Source organism: Cyrtonyx montezumae, unplaced genomic scaffold, assembly GCF_038088225.1.
Source record: "Cyrtonyx montezumae isolate F1298 unplaced genomic scaffold, pur_monq_1.0 scaffold_3, whole genome shotgun sequence".
In the NCBI taxonomy this organism is placed as follows: domain Eukaryota; kingdom Metazoa; phylum Chordata; class Aves; order Galliformes; family Odontophoridae; genus Cyrtonyx; species Cyrtonyx montezumae.
Genome location: NW_027072034.1, coordinates 47,726,903 through 47,735,015, shown reverse-complemented (window position 1 = coordinate 47,735,015; position 8,113 = coordinate 47,726,903).

Here is an 8,113-nt window from a genome sequence, read left to right as displayed (position 1 = left end):
CAAGTATTGTATATTAATACTAACAAGTCTGCCAAAATGTGAAATATACATTTTCTACTGAATTGAAAATGAAACTTTAACTTTTTAAAAATATTATTATTTAAAACACTATTTCTGTGCTGCCTTCTGTTGTCTGCATTATGTTTGTTGGTGAGTAAAGTATGTACATACACATGCATATACACTGTAAAAAAAAAAAAACAAACAACTTTTTACTTGCAGCTATATTTTAACCAGTGCACACATTCAGCCATATCTGTTAATTTTAAGGTGTAGTTTTACCTGTTAATGAGCTAAGTAAGTCAAAATTCTTACGTAACTGGAAGCCTCATTTGCTATCAAAATATCTTTAGCATATACTGATTGATTCAGTAACTTTGAAGTCCTTATCCTGATTTTACATAATGAACTGTTAATAATTTGCTGTTTTATAAATTATTTTTAAAAAAACTGAATACACCTTACCTGAGTTTCTTTTATGTGTGAATGTGCTACCTAGTCTTGTTTTTTATGAAATGGAAAACTTCAGTAAGTAAATGCTCAGCAGCACTGCTTTGACCCACAGTTATTTTCAGAACTGGATGTACTATAGTGTATTCTCAGCAGTGGCTTTGCTTGTACTTGTATAGAAGTGGTGAATCTCTTATTAACAGTGTTTTGTTTTGTTTTAAATTATTGGCTGCTGTGAACTACTGTGTTTTGCGTCAGGTGGTTGGATAGCTACTGCTGTTTATGTTTCTACAGAAAAATAACAACTTCAAAGCTATAGCTACTGACCTCATAGTGCCTGAAATGAAATGTGCTGTTCCTGAGGGCTTTTAATAACTCAATTGTGGTAACTTGCAGATATTCCTGGCAGTATATTGGTAAGAATGATTTGCCAATTTATAGATAGTGACGATTCAATTCTTACTTTATTTAATGTTGTGAAAACAATCACTTCTGGAATCTGAAGGAGAAATGTGGGTGACTTAAAGGCTTACTCTTAATTCAGGAGGGTAGGGACAAAATGCTGAAACACGCACTTGCATCTCTTGTCAAGTCTTATGCTACTTGGTTTTTCTTTAAGCAGTAGACTTAATATGCATCAATGCGAATCCACTTTATTCAGCATCTTCCAGTTAGAAATCACTGTAGAAAAGGAATGTACACTACTCAGGGAGTTCAAAAGAATGCACTTGCAGAGGGACCAAAATCACTGCAAAATGTCTTGTGTTAAAAATAACACCTCCTTACCTAAATTTTAAATCATCAAGAGAAGTTAAAACAACGTGTACAACTCCTCATCTATGTAATTTGAGGTATCTTTGCAGTAATTATGTTCTGGGTTGAGATTTGATGATCTAAATCAGATCAATAGATCTTTTTTGTTAAAAATAATTTATTGACAGAACATTTTCTTAAGTTTTAACAGTAAGGGAGAGTTTATGCTGTTGTAACTGTAGTAATAAGTTATCTATGCCCATAGTGACTGGACCAAATATTGATTTTCAGCCTTCTGATGCAGACTAAGGCTTGATCTAGAATTTAATTCTTAATTTAATTCTTTACTGCATGAGAAATATACTTTCTTAGTGATTTAGCTTAAATCCAATTTCATTTACACTAGAACCTCAGTTCTACTGTGAGACTTGTGTGTACGCTGCCCTTTGTGATGCAGAGATGACCTGATTCCAATAGGTACAGGCTGTGTGCAAGTAAAAAGGTTCTTCTGTACCTATCATAGAATATTAGGGCACAAAAAAAAAAAAACAAAAAAAAAAAACCTTTTTTTTTCTTGACTGCTCTTACTCTTTTTGTCACAACCTCATTCCTTAACAAATGTATGAGGCAGCAAAAAAAAATCTAATCCTGTTTGAGTATGCTTCAAGGAGCTTATTATTAGTATGTAGCTCACTTTGAAAGTAATGCCTCCTATTTATTTCCATGGAAACTACAACAGATGCAAAGAGCATAATAACACTATTTGATAGAGCAAATTGTGAGCTACAGAACACTATTTTTCACCACAGTTCCCACCGTTAGCTATACATTCTCAACAATAATGAACGTATTAAAGTGCCACGATTGTAAAAATCAGTACCAGTGGAGGTGACCCACTGTTCCATAGCTGCTATGATGTGACAACAAAAATGTTGCCTGCACAGTCCATCTTTCATCAGCTTAAACAGATGGAAATCAGAAGGCTCCAAATCCAGACTACATGGTGAGTGTGGTAGGATAGTCCAGCCAAGAGTGGCTGTGTGATCCACGGTCTTCAAACTATGATGGGCCTGGAGTCGTTGTGTTACAGGAGAAAGGCTTTCTTCTTCTCTGGCTTGACTCTGGAAGTTAGAGCCTTCAGCTTAGTCTATATCATGGTGTATGGGTCAGGTTTGATGGTTTGTCTGGGTTCTAGGAAGTCCAGAAGGATCGCACTTTTCCTATCCCAAAAGACATCACTGTACCTGCTGAGAGCTGTGTCTTGAGTTTTTCTTTGATAGGGAATTCACATGTTGCTGCTCCATAGACTGTATTGTTTACTGTGGCTCACAGTGCTGACACCACATCTCATCCCTGGTAATGATGCTGTCTAGGAAATGGTCACCTTCAGCCTTGTATTAGTTCGGTAGGTCCTGACAAACTTGCATACAATGTTCTTTCTGTTCCTGTGTGAGCATTTGCAGGGCCCACCTGGTGCAAACTTAATGATATTTTGGTTTTTTTTCCAACACATTGAAACAGATACGTAGCTCTGTACAGAGTTTCCTAGATAATCTGCCGATGCATGAATTTCATAGTGTGACGTTCATGCATAGCCATCCAGAACATGGCCTGTCTTTTGTGTCACTGTCACCACCGCTGAAATGTGCAACCTACAACTTCTGTCTGCTCACATCCATTGTTTGATCTCCAGAAAAGTTCCACAAGCGTTAAATGTCAATGGGTTCCATTTTTTCCACACGGAAGAATTCAGTTCCACACCGTTATTTCATCCACGCTTCCACGTCAGACGCCACTGTGTGAGACTGCCCCTCTGCTGCCATCTGTAACATGGCAACAAGATGGAATGGAATATTGGTGGGAAGGTTCAGCCTCTGTGGCTGTACCACCAACATCCACTTCTGATGTTGTAGGACAACATAATAAAGTAGGAGGCATTAGTTTTGGAGCAGCCCTTGTAGCATGTATTTTACTACGAGAGCTTTTTTGGGAAATGGATATGGTTCTGGGAATATGATCTTCCGTGATTCAAGTGTAGTAAATGGATGTGACTTAAGACATAATTAGAAATGATAGTAAGGATGGAGGTGCTTCAAGTTATGTTTCAGGTCTGCATTTAAGTAACTTATGAGTTTTGTGGGCCAGGCAACTGCTAGTGAAGACTTTGGTGGGTATCGACTCTTGGAACATTAAGAACCAGATCATTTTTAGGTGTTCTGCTTTTAAGTTCTTGTTTATCTCTAGATGTCCCGTTCTGAAAGATCTTGTTCAGGATTGTGAAATTCTAGTGTGAACTGTTGGTTACAGCCTCCATGCAGTCATGTCTTCAAGAAGCTGGCTGTAACCTTTGAGCTTTAGAAATTGGAATTTATTTGGGCTTATAACGTTGTGGGTATATGAGTATTTTTTGTTAATTCATGTTTTTAGTGTTTCAAGCGTGGATTAGAAGTTTATGTTCTCTTTTCCACTGCAGTGGAACTTGTGAGGCAGTTATTTTTGTTATGTTATGTGTCAGAAGGGTATTTTCTGTTTTATTGAAAATTTTGGATTGATCGTTTGGTTTTAGTATTTAGCTCCAGATTCTTAAGTGTTAAAGTAAAAATAAAAGTAATCTGGGTAAAAAGAATTGCTATAAATTTGTAAGCATTGTGAGTAGATTAATAAGAAGGATTTTAAAAGCATCTAAATGCCTTTTATTCATCAAGAAGAAGGTAAGTTGCAATCTTTGATTGGTAAGTTTGAGGGACATTTCATCTGTTTCCACCCCATCCTTCATGCAACACCTGCAAATCTGATCTTGCCTAGGTATTTAAAGCTTAACATAGGGCCTCCTTTAAAATTGCAAGTGTACTTGCCTTTTCTTAAGATGGACATAGTGAGTTACAGTCTGGTTTATTCATGCTCATAGCAAAAAGTTATTGGCTTCACTTCTTAATTTAGTATCTAACTCCAGGAAGGAGTTTTATTTCCAGATGAGCCAGAAAGGAAAAAAAGCATAGTGCTTCTGTGAGTTGCTTGAACACTGCCTATTGCCATTCAGCATGCTGCTATCTCTGTTTTAATGGAACAGATAATTCTTTTCAGACTTAATACGTTAGGAAAAAATAGCTTATTTTTCCCCACGAGGTGTTGGCAGTTGTTTCATAGTGGGAGGTATTAGGCTGAAAAAAAACCCTTCTGAAATTGTTTCCCCTTTGATTCAGCTGGAGGGAGGCAGTATGTCATTTTTCAAAGGACTTGCTATTTCAAAAAGCACTGCCAGCGAGAGGGGCTGGTAGCTGCCTATCACATACTGGCAACCTGCTTTTGCTACTTCCTTTGAGACACACGGATGCCCCACTTTTTGCAGTGTGGTAGCAGACCTGTTAGTACTGGTTTTAAGGGTTTGTGACTTTCGTATTTCTCTGGTCTATGAGGTTTGCCTCTGTTATTTCTTACAGACCTCCTGCCTTAGAAATACAAGGGCTGCCTTTTTTCCTGCCAGTAGTACATACTATTTGCATGAGGAGTGAAGCACTGATACTCGGGAAGTAAAGGATAACATTCAGCAGGTACAAATGATAGGAAGTTTGAGGAGAAAAACCCTGCTTAGCTCATTATGTCCATTCTTTTGTGAAATTAAGGTGAGCGTTTTAAAGGTATTTTTCTTCACAAAACTAGTGAATTGCGGCCCTCATTCTTTTAATGCTTGGAATGTGGACTTTGCATGTGAGCAGTCCAATATATAAAGAATGCATAAAACAGTAAGGTACTCGAAAGCATAAATGCAGAAACATGACTAAACACGTACCTAAGTGCTCACAGAGTTGGCTAATCAGAGAAAGCATCTGGCCTGCTCTTCATTTAATACCAAATACCTGGTGAAGTTACTTCAGTCAGCATGGTCTGTCCCACGTGGCAGGACTCACTGATGGAACAGGGGAGAACAGAACTGGGAGGTACACGTCATCCATTTAGAACAAAGCTTGCCAGTGTCATGCAGTTAACAGGGTTGTAAAGCAATCTGAAGCTTCTTAAAATAGATATTAATGACTACTTCTGCGTCTGTATTCTATTTTTGGATGTTTGTAAACAATTTAGATTTTCCCTTTGTGTGGGTAAACTTATAAACAGTCATGTGGCAGGTGGCAGAAAAACCTACTTCTCTGTGCAAAGCTTCACTGGATCTCTCTACTATTTTGTTTTTCATTTCCCAAATTGGAATTAATGTTTACAGAGTCTTTTAAAATAACTTTCCATGGTCAAATACCTTTGAATTTTAAGCTGGTAGCTAGGGGAAAACCACTTCTATTTGCAGATGGTAGTTTTTATTTATGGGTCAGGTAGAGAAAGCCCTGCTGTAAGACTAGGAGATACAGTGTTATGTAGGGACTGTACAGTAGCTGTGCTTAGGGGGCATTTATTACCTCAGTGGAACCCACCTAACTTTGTCAGTTATGAGAGCAGATGAAAGCAAGAGTGAGCTATGTTTTTTATTTTAAATATTTTTCCCTATATATTGTTATTTTTTTAGGTCTTTTTAACGTATATTATTATATGCTGGAGAATGCAATTCTGCTATAGTATCCCACTTGTTTCTAGTGTACAATATCAGATTGTTTGTATTGAAAGGAATGTATTTGATAGCAGGAAAAGTTATTTTCGAAGTCTGCTGTGTTTGTGTCTAGCAATTGGAAATACCTTTCCTATATAACATTATATATATATATATATGTGACCTCATATGTATATTTGGATTAACTGTCTAATGACTACATCAGGGCTGCTATATACTTCTCTGAAAAATTTTAAGACTTTCCTCTTTTAGACTGTTTTAAGAAGCCTTTTTTTCTTGTCTCTTTTTGGCAGAAGGTAATTTTCCCTAGCTGTGGGTACAGTATGCTCAGACTTGCATTTGTGCTCTGTTCAGTTTTTAAATTGAAAAAAAAAAAAGATGTATAAATGTGTATAAAGAGAAGTGTAAATAAAATATTTTTAAGCTTTAAACACTCTGTTGTATACTTTGTAATACTTAGTGTAGTGTGCCTGGATTTCAGGACTTCAGAATTTACTAAGCTAAACAAATCTTCAAAAATATCTTGTATTGCTGTCATTCATAATGCTGTGTTAATGATAGCCAGTGTCACCGGAACAAGGAAAGTTGGATGTCCTTATAGAGCATCAAGCTTGTGTCTCAAGCTAATTGCCTAGTATGCTCTGTATATCAAGCTTGAACCTGTGTTCTGAGACTTAATGGTTGCATTTGAAACCTGGCATGAAGGTGTACATTCAATCAACAAAAATGAAAACGGAAGCCAGCCTTTGGTGTTAGCCTGAGGCCAGTAGAAAGATTGTTCAGTCTAATCTATCACATGCATAGAATCAGGGGCTCTGAAATAATATGTATTTATTACGCACTTGGTCCTTGAAGCCTAAGTCATAATCCTTAAGTTTCCCATAATGAAGTATTCATATCAGGATTAAGGCCTCAGATTAGGACAACATCCAAGAATGGGAGGGGTGAGGTAAAACAGGACTGTGATCTTGACTTGCTTTCATCAGACTGCTTGAAAAATCTTCCCTGTCAGTCTTTTGCCACAGTATCCTTTTTTCTGCCACTGTTCTTCAGCATCTCTGTCTGTCGAAGTCCCTGGTTTAAAAATCTGCCATGGAAAATGTCTGAAAAGAGCTCTGAAAGTCCCTTTTACTATTTCTTTAATCTTTGAGTTCTAAGACAGTATTTTAATTTTGTTTTAGCGCATAGGATGATTTAAGACTTTATTTTCATGGAGTCATTTTTCCCCTCCCTCTTTACTAAACTAAATTGTTGCTACACTAAGTAGTGCTCTTTAATGAGAGAATGATGCAGACGTGGAATGCGTCACAAGAGAAGGGGTGTCTTTTAATTGTGACATTCCCTATTTTTCATTCAAAAAGAGACCAAATGTTATGGACTGATAGTGTGAAAGAGAAGAAGATAGATTGCAAACATTCGACCTTGTGAATTTATTTATTTAATGTTTGTCTTTTTAGCTTCCTTCCTTTGTGAGCCAGGTTGTGGTTTTGGCAATACCTTGCTGCCATGATACCGGCCAACTTTATTTATTTGTTAGCACCTGCTTGGTTGATTAGGAGTCTCAAATAATGCATCCATTGTTTCTCTAAAGACAGGTCTCAGATTAACTGAGAGGGAGAGCTCATAGTTACTCTTACCAAGTTATTCACTTTTTTGGATTATGTTGCCTTATTTTTTGTCAATATTTAAGTCATGTGCATTTAATTGCTTTGTGTGATAAATAACTTTAGTTTGGCAGAAGTAATTTTCAGTCAATTTCTTATAGTTTTTATGTTATCCACCCTCGTTGACATTAAATTCTTAATTTTGACAGATGTTCCCCAGTTGTTACAGATTGTATATATTTTTTATTTCCGTCAGCTTCATCATTTTAAAAACTGTTCCTTTGGATTTTGCATTTGTTTTTGGTTTCATAACATACTTGTTGATGTATCCCCTCCCTACCTCCAGTCTTTTACCCATCAAATCTTATTTATTTAGAGTCATCTTTTCGACAGAGTACCTTCCTGGCCAACGTAACTTTATTGGCACATGTGAAGTTTTTGCTTGTTCAAGAGGGAGGGCAGGGAATTTACAGAATTTCTTATTTTCATTAACGCTTTTCACTTCTACATTTGTCCTTTTAGTTGCACTGACAGGTGCTTTGTAAAAATAAACCTCATCATGATCTCTGTTTCAGTACCTGATGACTCTTGAGTCTTCTGTCCACATGAAGGAATGTCAGCATAGTTTCTCATGCTGATGTCACCCATGGCAACAGTTCTCGTAAGGATAAATGTTCATTAAATGGTGCTGAATAAAAAATATTGTTTTTAACGAGATAGACAGCTTTAATTGTTAACCTTTTTATCACAC